The sequence below is a fragment of the Cannabis sativa genome, chromosome 7 (genome assembly GCF_029168945.1).
Source record: "Cannabis sativa cultivar Pink pepper isolate KNU-18-1 chromosome 7, ASM2916894v1, whole genome shotgun sequence".
In the NCBI taxonomy this organism is placed as follows: Eukaryota; Viridiplantae; Streptophyta; class Magnoliopsida; order Rosales; family Cannabaceae; genus Cannabis; species Cannabis sativa.
Window position 1 is genome coordinate 31,503,726 of NC_083607.1, and position 17,485 is coordinate 31,521,210.

A 17,485-nucleotide genomic window follows, 5' to 3' on the forward strand; every position below is an offset into this window, starting at 1 on the left:
AAGGCCTTACAACAAGCCCTAGGGACTGAACTTCACTTGAGTATTGCCCATCATCCACAGGCAGATGGACATTCTAAGAGGACTATACAGACTTTGGAATACATACTTCGCTCTTGTGTTTTAGATTTTGGAGGTAGTTGGGGTGAAGACTTGTCACTGGTGGAATTCACATACAACAACAGCTACCTAGCCAGTATAGGCATGGCTCTTTATGAGGCCTTATGTGGGAGACCATGTAGATCGCCATTGTGTTGGGCAGAACCAGATGAGCATGTTACTATTGGGCCTCAGATTATCCCTAGTACCACTGAAAAGATTAAGGGAATCCAAGGAAGACTTAAGGTTGTTCAGAGTCATCGGAAAACCTATGCCGATCTCCATTGACGGGAAGTTGAGTTTGATGTTGGTGATTATGTCTTCTTGAAAAGTACTCCTATGCATGGCGTAACAAGATTTGGAGTGAAGGGTAAGCTAGCCCCGAGGTATATAGGACCTTTTGAGGTTATCGAGAGGATTGGGGAGGTCGCTTACTGATTAAACTTACCAGGACAGTTGGGACATGTTCATAATGTGTTCCATGTGTCTATGTTGAGGAAGTATACTCCAGATTCGTCACATGTTATTGAGTATGAGGCTATCCCTCTTCAGGAAGATGTGACTTATGAAGAACAACCAATGAAATTCTTGGCGAGGGAGCTAAAAGTGTTAAGGAACAGAGAGATACCAGTAGTCAAGGTCTTATGGAAAAACCACAGAGAAGACGAGGCTACTTGCGAGTTAGAGTCTGAGATGTATATGAAGTATCCTCACTTGTTTAATTTTCAACTTGAGGTTGTACTTTGAAATTTCGAGACGAAATTTCTATAAGGAGGGGAGAATGTAATACCTCAGTTTGACCGAGTCAAAAAGTATATATATATAATATATATATGTAAAAAAAAAAAAAAATAGTGAGACCCCCTTTATCACTCACTCCCTCGTCCTCTTCTTCACTCACTCTCTCTTTTTCTCTCTCTTCAAAACACAAAAAGAAAAACCCTCAAACCACCAACACAACCACACTCCGGCGACCCACCTCCGGCCACCGACCAACCCCACGCACCGGACAAATCGAAAGCCCAAGCGTCGGCGACCTCACCCCCTAAGCGGAGCCGCTCCTTTTGCTGTCGTTAGCTTGGGATCCCAAGTCAAAGTTTGGGGGTTCAAACTTTGAACGGATTTTCTGGTCACCTCCGGTGTCTGTTTGACAAGCTGTCTTAACCACTAGACTCAGCTCGTCAAGGAGAACAATCTACACTAAGCTATTTCGCCCAGCTTGCTACTTTTTCCGGTGACATTTTCATAGCTTCGGCCCTTTTCGGTGGCTTTCCGATGACATCATGTACCATTTTGACAAACAGTTGGCATGGGTGTGATCTACTCATCAAGGTGGTCATTTTGATATACACTACCCCTATTTTCGGCGACATTTCTAGTACACCGATTTTTACCGCCACTGATTGTTAATGTACATCGCTTAGGTGAGGCTTCGGAACCCCAAATTTAAAATATAGTCATATTATATGTCGTTGGACAGGGTTTTGAATGTAGAATGCGATGATGATAATTATTTAACCATTTGATGGTATAGGTGAGAGTAATATGTAAGATTGGACTAAACAATTGGAGCTCGGGACTTGAGAGCTTAAGATCATCTTCTGGAAAAAGTTTAACGACTCGGGAGAGGTAGGGACTCAACATGATTATTGGACTTGATTTTTATATGTGTTGTATAACAATGGACATATTCATATTTTTATGATTTACAAATTATTTGAAAAATTGAAAACTTAATGTGCAAATTTTTCTGGACTGTTCTGGGGCACGGAATGCCAAATATATTTTTGTGTGCAAATATTTATGTAGGTTATGATTTTTGGGTTTATTCAAAATACAGCTATTATGCTGCCTAATTTTCTAGAAATTAAAAAGGAATATGTTCTTTGTTATGCTTATTATTTGTCTGCTTTGGTTATACTGATGAGAGCCATGTTGATCATGTTCGGTGCATATTCTTGTTTCATGACCTAGCATCTATGTCATCATAGGTAGATCAGGTGTGCACTCACCTGTAGGTGAAAGACCTAGAATTTGTACAGGGAGTTAATTAAATCTGAGCGCCGGTATTTTGGTGGATATCAGATGCAACTACCCGGTTTTGGATGTTTTTTTTTTCTATGATTGGTATTGAGAGCTAGGGGTCTAGTGGACGGTGTGATATGCATTTGACGTTTGATTTGTGATTATTTGTGGTCTCTCTAATTTGTTTATACATTTTGATACTGGTGATGAGATATTTTATTTTTACAAAGCTAACCATGCAAGAATTTTATCAAACCAAGGGTCTTTTGATATTAGTTGTTTTCATACTGGGCTTTATAAGCTCACCCCCTATTTTCTCCCATTCTAGGAACTCAGTTTGATGCTAGTTGATGAGGATGGTACCGTTGGGAAAGGAAGCAGTTATTAGTTTAGTCTTATTCTACTCTTTAATCTTCGAATGAAACTGATTTTGCATTTAAGCTAAAATGGATGGTTTGGATGACTTAAATCAGGTATGTACTAGTTAGAAATGAGAAATGATGGATGTTAGATATTATTTTGGTATTTTATTGACTTATTAAATCTATCTACTTGGTGATTACATAACAGTGGGGATATTATTGTTCTTTTATATTTGTTATCCCAATTTTTGCACTCTGACGTGGCATCACGATAATGGTCACACGTGGAGTCCACTTGGAACATCTCCTCGTGAAGACAGGCCGAGTAGGATGCCTCGCTTGCATATCTAGAGCAAGATATTCAGTGATCCGCGTAGAGAAACCAACACTTAACGGATTCAGCTTTCACATCATGAGTCATCAGCACAATCCCTATAACTCAGGGATCAATTTACGTGGACATGGCATACACACGATCCCACTATCAGTGTATTCAGCCTCAATCCCACGATCCTTGCATTCAGCATTGATCCCACGATCTTTCTGTTTATATGCATTGTAACGAGAGAGGAAACTCTTTATCCTCAAGCTTCCTAGCCCTATAAATAGTGATGCATATTCACTGGGCAAGGGATCGGTCGAAAAGCAGTAGAGCTAAGACTATATTATTATCTAAAAATTATGTATTCAGAGATACTGTTGTAAGAGCTATAAGAAAAGGAATCTTTCTCCTTGCTCTTAAGTCAATACAAGTAACGAGGATTAGGCTATTACAGAATTGCTCGGGGCTGAACCTCTATAAAATCCTTGTGTCTTATTATTGCTTTTTCATATATCTGTTATAATATATCGTTTATCGCTTATAAAATAGACTCATTGTCGTTGGCTAAAAGCGGAGTCAACATTTTGGTGCTTTCATTGAGAGCAAGATCATGAATTGCTCTTCATTCAACATCCAACCGTCAACACGATGGTGCAAACTCGTGGAGGTCTTACTCATCCGGAGAATTCACAGACGCTGGATCTTACATCGCAGAATCCAAGGAGTTCAAGGGTTTCGCCTACTGTTAATCCTGGACAGCCAGCAAGCGTGGGGAATGGTGAAACAGTTCCTATTTATGGAATTGCGCCTCGTGTGCAAGAGACTTGGAATAACAGTTCCGCACCCAACCAAGGCATCCATAATACGACTGTTCCCCCTTGAACCAACGCCCAGACGACCATCGGAGACGCCTCCGAATTACAAAATCTTTGTGACGTGCTCAGACTCATCCAAGGTCATAACAACACTCTGCATCATGAATAGGACGAAGTGCGTGCTGCGGTGAATCTCGCGTTCGATAGACAAAGGTGTATGTTCGCCGAATGGAGAGATAAAGAGATGGAGGCATTAAGGGCTCACCATGCAAAGATTGAAGATCGTAGTCAGCAAGCCACCATGCTGATACGAAGAGTCTACCAAACTGTAGGTCAGCAATCGCCGAATGTCATTCCCCTGGGAAAAATGGAAGAGGACCCAATGATGAATACTTCCCAGACTACTGATGGTAAGCCGCCCATTCCACCCGTCAACCAAGCGAATCAATTGGTAAGGCAACCAGGCTCTTCTGTGTTCGAAAGGTTGGAAGCAACTCATGACCTAAGGAACGATCTAAACAGAAGGAGGGGAACGGACAAACAGAATACTACGACGATCGTGCAGCCTGGAGCCCGTACTCAAATCCCCGCTCAGAAAGATGCTGACGTAATCCAAGTTGACCAAAATGCTGAGCAGGTCAGCCCAGCTGTACAGGCCCAGCTTAACGAACTGAAAAATATGTTTCACGACATGGCTGGATAAAGTAATAATGATCTTGAGTTAGACCAAGCACGCGTAACTCCTTTCTCACCAGAGATCAATCTCATGCCACTACTCCACAAGTTCAAAATGCCGACGTGGAAGATATGTACTGGGAGAGAAGATCCTCTTTCCCATCTCAAGTACTTTGAAATGCAAATGGATTTGCAAAGAGTACGGGGGGATGTATGCTGCAGAATCTTCCCTGCCACTCTGTCGAAAGCTGCTCAGCAATGGTAATTCAAGTTGGCTCCTGGAAAGTTGAGCTCATGGAAAACCTTCTCTTCGGATTCCATGCACAATTCTTATCCTCATGCCAACTCCCACTGCATTTGGGAGAATTGGTCGAAGTTAAGCAACGACCAGACGAGCCACTCTGGGTATACATCAGCAGATTCATGACGGAGGCGACCAAAGTTTCACGAATAACTGAGGATGGAAAGTTATCTGCGATACTGGGGGGCATCGAAGTCCTCGGTGAACTTTGGAAAGATATAAGGAAGAACGGGCCGGTAGACTCAATGAGTGATTTCCTTGACCGAGCCGAAGGCTTCATCAAGCCCGAAGAAGCCATTCAACGAGCGGAAGGTGAACAAAAGTCGGCCCAGTCAAAGGCTCCTTCCACTGGGACATCCGCCCAACTTCCCAACTACTCAAATAATTGAAGCTCACGTGGCAAGCGTTCCAGCAACAACCACAAGCAAGGAAACGGGAAGAAAGGAAAGTTCACTGATAAATGTGGACAGACTCCCCGAGAGAATCATGCCAAATACACTGCATTCACTATTCTGACTGAAGATATACAAAGTGTATATATGGCAACTCAGTCGTTGATCCCGTACAAGAAGCCCGGGCCCATGAAGAAAGATACCAACAAAAGGGACATGACAAAGTTTTGTTGGTTCCACGGAGACTACGGCCATGACACTAAAGAATGCTACAACTTGAAGCGGGAAATTGAATTCCTAAGAAGGAAAAACATTCCACACCTGCAGAAGTATGTCAAGACCGACCAAGGTCAAAACAACCAAGATTTGCTACCTCCACCAGTAGATGGACACTTACAAGTCATTATTGGAGGCCCACACATTGCTGGAGATTCGGGCAAAGCTCGGGAGAGGTATGCCCGGACAGCACAGCACGAAGAAGAAGAAGTCATCCTGGCTGTGGAAGAAAGAAGGCCCAAAGTTCCACGAGCAAGAGAGCCAACCATATCATTCAACGATGAAGACGCTGTCAAAGTCAAATTTCTTCACAACGACCCGCTGGTCGTGGAAGTCCAGATAGCCAATAAAATGGTGGCCAGAACCATGATCGACACTGGAGCTTCTTCAAACATCTTGTTCAAACTGCTTACGAAAAGATTGCACTCCAACTCAAGGATCTAACTCCATGCCTCCAGCCTGTCTATGGTTTCTCCGGTCAAGGAGTTGCACCTCTAGGATAAATTCGGCTACCCCTCATTGTTGGACAAGCTCCGACGAACATAACTATCATGGCCCAGTTCCTAATATTGTATGTTCCTTCAGCTTTTAACGTAATGCTTGGCTGACCAGCCCTGTTTGACTTAAAGGCTGTCATATCAATATTTCACTCGTGCCTGAAGTACCCAACAAAGAATGGGGTAGGTTGTCTAAGAGGAAACCAGCAGTCTGCTCGAGAATGTTACAACCTTGCAGTGGCCAAGGCTAAGAAGGAAATATCCTCTAGCCAGAGCCCACACAAGGGAAAAAACATTCCCAAGTAGGGAACTTCCCAAGGCGAGGATGAAGATGTGGATCCTCGACATGGGGACCCAAGCAACAATGTTGGACCTGTGGAAAAATTAGAAGAGATCGAGATCGATCCAGCTATCCCGACCAAAAAATTAAAAATTTGAAAAGGCTTGTTGCTCGAAGTAAACCTAGACATTTTTGCCTGGTCACATGCGGATATGGTCGGAATCAACCCTTCTATTATTTCAATATGTTCTGAATATCGATCCCAACTTCCGGCCAGTTCAACAAAAACGAAGGCTGTTGGACAAAGAACGAGCAGTAGCCCTAAAAGATGAAGTTGAATAGTTGCGCAACAACAACTTCATAATTGAAGCTTTTTACCCGGCTTGGGTCGCGAAACCCGTATTAGTGCCCAAGCCGAACAAGAAATGGCGAGTCTGTATCGATTTCACAGACCTCAACAAAGCATGCCCTAAAGACTACTTTCCACTTCCAAGAATCGATCAGCTCGTAGACGCAACAGCAGGACACGAAATATTAAGCTTCATGGATGCTTACTCAGGCTACAATCAAATCAGAATGTATCCACCATACCAAGAACATACAAGTTTCCGAATAGATATGAGTCTCTATTGCTACAAAGTCATGTCGTTTGGTCTAAAAAATGCTACAGCTACGTACCAAAGATTGGTAAACAAAATGTTTAAAGACCAGATCGGGCGAAATATGGAAGTGTACGTGGATGACATGCTCGTCAAATCCAGAAAGGCTGGGGGCACATAGACGACCTGGACGAATGCTTCAAAGTCCTCAAAAAATACAACATGAAACTAAATCCCTTAAAGTTTTCCTTTGGAGTCAGGTCGGGAAAGTTTCTAGGCTTCATCGTCAATGCCTGAGGAATTGAAGCCAATCCAGAAAAGATTCAAGCCCTCCTGGATATGAACTCGCCAACAAAAACCAAAGAAGTGCAAAGCTTAACTGGTCGGGTCGCCGCACTCCACAAATTCGTGTGAAAATCAACGAACAAATGTGTCCCATTCTTCAACATCCTACGAGGAAACAAACAGTTCGAGTGGACAGAAGAATGTGAAAGAGCTTTCCAAGAGCTAAAGGCACAACTGGCAAATCCTCCCGTACTTTCAAAACCTCTGGACAGCGAGGAACTTGGAATATACCTAGCTATCACGGAACATGTCGTGAGTGCCGTGTTGATCAGGGAAGACAACAGCGTACAGCATCCAGACTATTACATTAGAAAAAGACTCATTGAGGCCGAGGGCTGATATCCGTTGATAGAAAAACTCACATACTGCCTCATTCTAGTAACAAGGAAGTTGAGGCCTTCTTTCCAAGCTCATCCTATTCGCGTATATACCGACCAACCACTACGACAAATACTGCAAAAGCCAGATTCTTCTGGACGGTTACTCAAGTGGGCGGTAGAGTTGGGTCAGTACGAAATCACTTTCCGACCCCGAACAACAATCAAAGGCCAAGCCTTGGCCGACTTTGTGGTAGAATGCACAGGCAAAAAAGAAAGCATACCAGAAAGCAACCCCGAGCCAGCACCTCAGCCAAAGAACAATGAAGACAAACTGACCTGGAAACTACACGTGGATGGGTCAGCTACAAATAAACTATCTGGTGCAAGGATTGCCCTCGTCATGCCTTGGGGGCAACACCTACACACTGTAGTCAAGTTCAGATTCAAAGCATCTAACAACGAAGCCGAGTACGAAGCTCTAATTGCTTGACTAAAACTAGCCCGGGAGATGAAAGCCGAACACATTAAAATCTGAAGTGATTCACAGCTGGTGGTAAATCATGTATCCGGAGAATACGAGGCTCGGGGAGAAAAGATGATAGCATATCTGAGCAAAATACACAATCTACTCGCACAATTCAAAAGCTACGGTCTCAGACAAATTCCAAGAGAAGAAAATACAACTGCAGACGCATTAGCTCGATTGGCAAGCAGCAACGTAAGTGACAAGGCGAACTTGGTTCCTATCCAGTTCCTCGAGGAGCCTAGCATCACTAGCAAGGAAGAAATCGAAACGATTGATACATCCCCAAACTGGATGACGCCAATAGCAGCCTACCTCAAATCTGACGAACTCCCAGATAACCAAAATCAAGCTCAGAAAATGAGAAGGAAGGTCGCACGGTATATCATAGTAGAGGGAGTCATGTACAGAAGAGGATTCTCGATGCCATTGCTCAGATGTGTCACTCAAGACGAAGTTGTATGACTCCTATCTGAAGTTCACGATGGTAACTATGGAAATCACGCAACCGGATAGAGCTTATCCAAGAAAATTCTAAGGCAAGGTGACTTCTGGCCAACGATGATTGAAGATTCGAGAGCCTATGTTAAGAAGTGCGACAAATGCCGGAGATTTTCAAAGATACCAAGAGCTCCGCCCAACGAGCTAACACAGATGCAAAGTCTGTGGCCCTTTGCCATTTGGGGAATTGACCTGATCAGACAATTACCTAAAGGTAAAGGCGGAGTGCAGTACGCAGTGATAGCAGTTGACTACTTTACTAAGTGGACTGAAGCCAAACCACTCGCAACCATTACATCAAAGAAAGTTCAAGACTTTATTATGAAGAACATCATATGCCGGTTCAGACTATCGTAGAAAATAGTCTCAGACAATGGCAAGCAGTTCGACAGTCAATCCTTCATTGATTTCTGTGCGAACCATGGTATCATCAAAAGTTTCGCGACAGTGCCGCATCCTTAAGCAAATGGTCAAGTTGAAGCAGTCAACAAAACCTTGAAGGATACACTAAAGAAGAAACTCGAAGATTCCAAAGGAAACTAGCCAGAAGAACTTCCTGAAGTTCTATGGTCATACCGTACAACGGAAAAAACAGCGACCGGTGAGACACAATTTGCAATGGCGTACGGTTATGAAGCTATGCTGCCCTTCCAACTCGAGCCACCTTCCCACAGAAGATTGACGTACGATCAAGGTACCAATCACATACTCCTTCCAGAATCACTTGATGAAATTGAAGAAAGACGAGCAGCTGCAAACTTAAAGTTGATGGCCCATCAACAAAATGTAACTCGGTATTTCAACAAACAAGTGAAAGCTCAGAAATTCTTCATGAGAGATATGGTCCTGAGAAGGGTATTCCTTAATACCAAAGATAGTACGGCAGGTGTACTAGGTCCTAACTGGGAAGGACCATATCAAGTGGTCGAAGTTCTCGACTCCGGAGCATACAAATTAGGTAAGTATGATGAAATAATGCAACTCATTCTAGTACCACGGTACTGGAATGGAGAATATTTAAGAAAATACTACCAATAAAGTACCAGGTCGGGTGACCACTTTAAGTACTAAATGGACATTTGCTTTTAAGTTAATGGCCTTCTGGGCAGAGTACGCCCAAAGGTTTCGATAAAAGAAACAAACTACTCAGGTCGGGTGACCACTTTAAAGTACAGTTTCTTATATCTGCAATTTGTTTTATTTCATGTTAAGCTAAAAGATCATATTAGATCAAATAGCTCTGATGTAAGTTACTACGGTAACAAATACACTTTTCGATCAATAAATGAATAAAGATAGTATTTAAAAATTCAATTGAGTCGAAAAAATCAAAATGTTTATAGTTTACCATACAATGCGTACAAAAGGTTTGGTCAAACCCAAAACACCGAACAGATAAGCAATATATTTGCAAAAGACAAGTGACCAAGAGTCATACGTCTGCTCGATCACTTGGGGGGCACCTATACATGTACAAAGCATTTGGTAAAAATAAAATAATCACAATTGCATGACAATTATAAACAGAGAATGAAATTCATTAAGGATGACAACAACACATAATACCGGGACTAAAAGCTGCCCGGTCACCGCGCTGTCCAAAAAATGAAAAATAATTCCAAGTTTAAAGACCGCTTGGCTGGTCATGATGTCTTAGAAAAGTCCCTTAGGCCGAATAAGATATATATATATATATATATAAAGGAGATAAAAAGAGAAGTGTTTAAATAACTGGAGTCTCAGGCTCTTAGTTCGCTTCTTCTGGGCCAACTAGAGTAGGAGGATCTATTGTTTGAACGGGAGGAGCATCAGCAGTCTGATCAGATGTTGAAGCAGTCACCTCGGTTCCACCATAAGCCACTTGGGCTGCGCAGTACTCAAGGTACATGTCCTTAGCATCGCCCAAGTAGTCGAAGTTGCCCCGAGGATTAGCCTTCCAAAAATCAAAGAAGAGCTCGAGACGGGCTCTTCAACCGATGAAGAACTGCTGGCAGAGAAGTCCTCTCATCTTGAAGACTGTTTACCTCAGTAGATAAGGTCTCGATGGTCTCCTCAATGTGGTCAGCAGCCTCGAGATCCTTAGTCAGCATAGTGATTTTTTTCTCAGCGGCAAACAGCTTCTTGTTGGCTTCACCCAACTCCAGCCGAACAGCTCCAGCTTCCACCCTCGCTTCTTCAGCATCCTTCTTGGCCAAGTCTGCCTCTGCCTTCAGGGTGTCGGACAGAGCCACGTTCTTGGAAGCAACAGACTTAGCCAAGGAGTAAGTGTAGGCCAACTTCACACCGGCCTGCACAAAAAAGAAAAACTTTAGCATATTGAAGTTTGGATGATTAAAGGGAAGTATCAAAAAAAACTTACCCTAGTGAACTCCTTCAAAACTCCGCCCAACAGCACATCCAAAGAAGAGTCATTGTCAGCACCAGCTAGTTTCTCACTGACCTCAGGAACCAGCCGGTTCATGTAATGGGCCAGCATCTCCTTGCCCTTTTTGGCCTCTGGAAGCACTGGCAAAGGGGGAGTTGGTGCCCCCACCCGTTCATGATCACTCCTGACCAGTTCAGACTTAACCGTTGGTGGTCCAGACTCCTTGGACTTGGCAGCTTTGGGGGTAGAGGGGATCGCAACAGTCAACTCCTCGGAAAGATCAATGACCTCCCCGGAAGGCCTCTTTTCCTTTAAAGAGGACCCCTGACCGCCCTTAGACTTCTTGGCTGGAGGAGAGGCGCTAGAGCTTCTGGCCATTCTCTTCCTTAAAGTGTCGAGCATCTGCCGAGACATGTCTGCACAGAACAAAAACAATATGGTTAGAAGACAGCCATCATAAACACAAGGCATGAAAGTCAAGAAGCTCAAAAACAAGGTAAACCGCCCGAACAAGACTCAGAAGTCCATCATCACCTGAGATCGATCTTATCTCAGACATGACAGCTTTCCCTTTTCCGAACTTGGGAAGAGATGCCCGATAGGTGAAATTGGCTCCCTTATGCGAATTGCATGTTCAATAGGCCTGGGCGAGGCCGGGAGTTTCTTCTTTCTGATTCACCTTCTCTTCCTCAGCTTCATCTTTAGGATTCAAGTGCTCCTGAGCATATTGTTTGGCCCTTGCACCTCCCTTCAACTTAACCTCGCGCTTAAGTTGGATGAGTTCATTCTCCTTATGAGGTCGTTCGATCCGGCCAACACCAGATTTCCTCTTCTTCCCCGCCACGGACTTAGGAGTAAAGTCCTCGAGATAGAGCCCTTACCTCACAAAGTTATCCTCGGAGGTCAGCTGGATAATGTTTCGGTCTTCCACCGGCAGCCGGGCAAGTTTTTGTGCTCTATCCCTAAGAGCTAGAGTGAGGGGAGGACGGTGATATGTCAAAATTTGTTGGAACCGAGTCTAGGTAATTCTCGTGTCCTTCACCATGAACTACTCATCAACAAAACGCCCTATCTTTCTGATGGCCTTATCGTCCGTGCCGGTCAACCACTTGAAGCCTGGTTGAGAGAAATAGAAGTTGTTGGAAATTATTTTACCAGGATCTTAGATCTACTCACAAGTATGTTGATTAACACCCTAAATATGAACTTTCTAAAACGATGAAATAAAAACATATAAAGTTTAGGAAACCTTACATTGGGTGCAGCGAAATATAATGACTCATTCCCTTCAGATATCTAGCCCTTGATTCCTTTCAATAGCAGAGCATTATCAATATCTGAACCTGGATCTCTTTCTCTGATTCTTTAGTGCTGAAACTCCTTCTTGCTGAAAGTCTTTCTTCACGATCTTACTCACTATGATTGATGTATCACTTGCTGTGTGTGGGCACTACACTCACACTAAGAATTTCGAAATTAAAGAGGGAAGAGAAAGAAGAAATGGTGGCTAAAGATAGGGAGAGACAAAGGCTCAGGTTTTTCTCTGAAGGAAAAGTAGAAAATTTAAGTGTAATTTTCCTGAAGCCTTCACTATCTATTTATAGCATTCCACTAGGCTTAGGTTAAAATTCTTTGGCATTAAAAAAATGCAAAATATCAGTTTAAATTCCCTACAAAAGTGGTCGGCCCTATACATGTGGATTTGGGCGTGACTTTTTACAATTTTGCAGTTTTATCTTTTCTGCATCTGATTTTCTCAAAAATGCAAATTTTCTAATTCAACCATTTAAATGCCAATTCTAACTATTTAATAACTATAAATAGTTATTAAATAATTTTATCATTTATCATATTTATTAATTGAACCATACAAAGTATCATAATTAACAAATATGCCCCTAAAACTCTTTCTTTACAATTTCGCCCTTACTTAGTGAAAAATTCACAAACAGACATAGTCTAATTTGAGAATTATAATTGCTAATCAAAACCAATTATATGAGTCTTACAAGCAATATTATCTCAACTAGTGCGGGGACCATGGGTCTATATAACCGAGCTTCCAATAAGTAGATCAAGAATTTATTACCTAAATTCACTGACTTATTAATTCTTCACTGAATCCACGCATAGAACTTAGAATTGCACTCTCAGTATATAGAATGCTCTATATGTTCCACCATATAGACACATCATTAGTTATCAATTGTTATAATCCTAATTTGATCAATGATCCTCTATATGAATGATCTACACTGTAAAAGGATTAAATTACCGTTACACCCTACAATGTATTTAATCCTTAAAACACTTAACCCCGTATAAATGATATTTTAGCTTATGTGAAATGAGATCTCCACCATTTATTTTCGTTTGGTCAAGCTCGAAGGAGATCATCCTTTACTTACTACTTGCCAGATAGAAGCTATAGATTCCATGTTTATGTTAGCGCTCCCACTCAATTGCACTACCGTGTTCCCAAAATGTACGTATCACCCTAACCTAAAAGTAGGCTTAACTAACAAATCAAAGAACACGAATAGCCTCTTGAGATTGAGCCTAATCATAACAGGATTAAGATCATTTGATCTAGGATCAACTAGGCGATATTGACTTGAATAGATATTACGGTAAGTTTAATAAATCTAAGTCAAAGTTCAATATCGGTCCCTTCCGATGCATACTCCATGCATCCAACCTGAGCTTTACTTTAACCAATGCTCTGGAAAGAACATAGCATTTCTCCAAATGCAAGTAAACTATGTTGTAGATGATCATATCAGTAAAACCCTGTGTCTGATAAATCTAGGAAACTTTATTCACATAGTCATGTTTACTTTCCAATGTGTTGACGGCACAATAAACAGGATCAAGTATGTGAAAAGGGTTTCAGATGAATTTATACATTATGTACATATAATCATGAAATAAATCATGTGAACCATGCAACATTAAATGTTATTTCTTATCTATATTAATAAGTAAATCTGATTATATTGAAATGAGTTTTATTTAGGGCATAAAATCCAACAAACTCCCACTTGCACTAATATAAAACAAAATGTGCATTTCAAATAATCTCAACACCTTGATATACAAATCAAGTGTAGTAGTAGTAAACTCCTCGTAATAGGATCTGAAAGGTTGAATTAACCCCAACCTTTTCCCCACAATTACTCTTCCTTAATCACAAAATCATTGATAATGTGAAATTCCTCTCTATATGTCTACTCTCTTGGGATACTGGATTCTATACCTTTGGCAACTACTTCTTTGTTATTTAGGAAATTAACTCTAGTAGTTAAGGAAATTTGGAATGGTGCCAAAGATGTATAGAACTTTCCTTAGACTGAATAAGTACCTTTCCTGCAACTTTAACATTCAGTCCCTTCCTGGTAGACCTAGAGACTTCAAATAGGTTTTTACACTTCTCCAAAGTCACTATTCCACCCTCAGAGTAATCACCATCTTATCAGAAAGATTTTCTTGCACAAAGGCAAATTTCAAAATCTGATGTGGTGTAGTCTAAGAGTTTTAAACACACCCTTATCGACTAACATATAGTTCCTCTTCTTTATCTTAAGATTTACTTGATTGTCTTCCAATGTTCTTCTCCTGGATTAATCTGATACCTACTCATTACTCCCACTCAACAGCAGGTGTCTGGTCTAAGGCATACAAAAGCATATCTAAGACCTCTCACTGTTGATATAAGAAATTCTTTCATGGCTTTATCTTTTCTGCAATAGTTGAGACTTTTCCTTTGATAAATAAAATCTATGCCTAGAAGTCGAGAAGCTTCTATAGATTGCCATTAGAAAGAAAATGCTTCAGCATCTTACTAAAGTAAGTTGCTTGCATTAGAGTAAGTAATTACTAGGTATACCATAAGCCATAGGTTTAGATAAACTCAAACCTAGAATACTAGGAACAGGAAGTCTTGTTAAGTCCATTGAATAGACTTATACACGAAAATTTCCTTTTATGTCCTTGTAATAGAAAACTTAAGGTTACTCCATGTGAATGGATTCAACCATAGTCCTATTGGCTTTTCTTCTTAGTTTCTTATCTTGACGATCCATTACTTGTTTAAACTTACAATGGATTTTAATCACTAGTGTCTCCCCATTCATAAGAAGGTGAGTTCCTAGAAACTCTCCCACTACAACAAGGTACCATGAATTATGTCTAAGAAAACTAAATGGTATTGATCTCTTCGGTTGTCACAAGACAACAGAGGCAGTGGGATCATCATATGTCAAATAAGATGATAGAACACTTTTTGAATCAAGAAAAATATCTCCTTTATTTGCTACTTTATTTTCAGACTTAGTCATTATCTTAGAAAAGTAATATTTGTTTGAACAAACACTTTCCTATCTATTGACTATGGGATGGTCCACCCCTAATCACTTAGAATAGCTAACAAAACACGGTTAATAGTTCTAGCTTTTCTTAAGATTTTGATTAGGTCATCTATGAATCTAGTAATGATTTACATTAAATATTCAACCATTACATCATTCTGAAATTGTATTACCATGGAAGGAATTAGGCAACGACTAGTAACTAATCATCAACATGCAACTCGAAATTTCTGGGGAGGTAAGTTTGGATATAATTGAAAAATAAATTTAATGATCTTCGAACTGCATATCTACTAACTATTTCTCCACCCCTATTAGTTCGCAAGATCTTTAACCACTTACCTTAATGGTATTAACCATTGCTAGAAATTAATGAAATTTTTCAAACATTTCAAATTTCTTGCTAAAAGGTATAATCTAGAGTTATCGTTTTAAGAATACAACGAAAAAACTCATATCCACCCCTGAATGTACATCCATCTGCGAATGAGATGAACTACCCTCAGTGGATATAGGCATATTAACTCTTTGCAGAGATTGATCTTGTCAAATCCACTATGAACAAGATACAAATGCCATAGATTAAAAAAAATGTGGTAGTTTCTTTTGATGACTTAGGTTTAGTTACATCAAAGAGTTCTTAGAATACTGCAAGTGGATCCTGGTCACAGAATACGAAACTCATACTCCATACAGTTTGAATCCATTAATAGAAGATGGATATTAAACACTTGGAAAGTGTAACTGTATTGCTTCCTGGAAATAGAAATATAAGAAAATTTCTGTTTGGATTTTAAAATTAAAGTCAAAGACTTAAATTCAACCAAATATAATGAGTAATTCTTTCTTGGACCACCACTCCTAATTTAACTCTAAGTCTGATTTGCCCATACAAGTAGGAGATTTTTAAGATTGAGGATTTATATCAATTGGGAATAGAATATCAGGATTATAATCATATGCGTCATTTAATTTTTTAAGAGAAAATGTAGAATGACATGATATGATATATAGACCATTCATCCAATGATATGTTATTGAGCTAATTCAAAATGAATAAGCTAAGAGCAATTAGGATAATTTCGTTTATAAATAAGAATCCAACGATGCTTCGATTAACGAAAGTCAAAGTAATCTTATTTATATATAATCTTCTTGTTTCATATCGTAAAAATACTAGTCTAAGGTGTCATTAATTGATGAACAGCTAGATGTCGCATATACAATATTTATCTTTTGAGATCTAACACTATTATGTATGTCTAATGGTGAAAATCCACTAGGGATTTATCTCATTAGATAAACAGATCAAGTTAGACCAACAATGAAGATTCGAAATTAAACTACAACTTAATAACAGAAAATAACATGGTTCAATATAAATTCATACACAATTCAGAAATTATTAAACATATAGCAAGTAGGAATGACCAGTGAAAATACTAAAACATACAATCCTAAATAATTTCCAAGGTTTCCAACAAACTGATACAGTGTGCCGGTAGGCGAGAGTCAAAGTATCATTCATTGAATAGAGTTGTCAGCTCATCTAAAATGCAAACCATTCTAGCAACCTTTTATTCTATCAAAATAAGAATCTAACGTTGTCCCGGTAGGCGAGAGTCAAGGTTATTCTCATTTTATGAGCTTCCACCATTGTTCCATGTTTCATAAGTTTATCTCTAAGTAGTCACCGTAGGGGAGAGTCTAATAGAGACGAAAACTTACAGAACACTTATCAAATGAGATCTTACGGTGTTAAATGCGTTCAACGAATAACCATCCATAGGGGGACGAAGTCTAGCGTCTCGAGGTTATATTGAAAACATTTAACTATTGTAAGACCAACAATGGAGATCGAATATCCTAATAATAATAAAGCTCATTATTGAAAGAGAGTTGTATTTTCTTTGATACTTATTTTAATCTATTTATTTTAAATATAAATTTATTTAATTAAAATTTCCTATTTAGAATGAAAAATTCTAAATATAAATTTTAATTTAATATTTATAAATTTTACTTAGATGGATATGAAAATAACATGAATTATTTCCATCTTAGTAATAATTTCCAATAAATATTTAGAAAAATATTCAATTTAAGTTGTTACAAAATTAATTTAAATTAATTTACAACTCAAATTTAATTTTCTATAAATATATATTGCATTTCGAAAAATTAAAGGATTTAAGAATACAATTTTCGAAAATGCATGTTAAAATAAAAAATAAATCCTGGAAAAATTATTCTAGTTCAATGTTGGCCCAAAATTAATTAATAAAATTAATTTACAACAAAAAATATAATTTTCCTATTTAATTAAATATATAAGAAAAATTTCAAATATTCAAGTACGATGATGAAAATCAACTTAAATATTAATTTTCTATTTAATTAAATACACTAGAAAAATACTTCAAG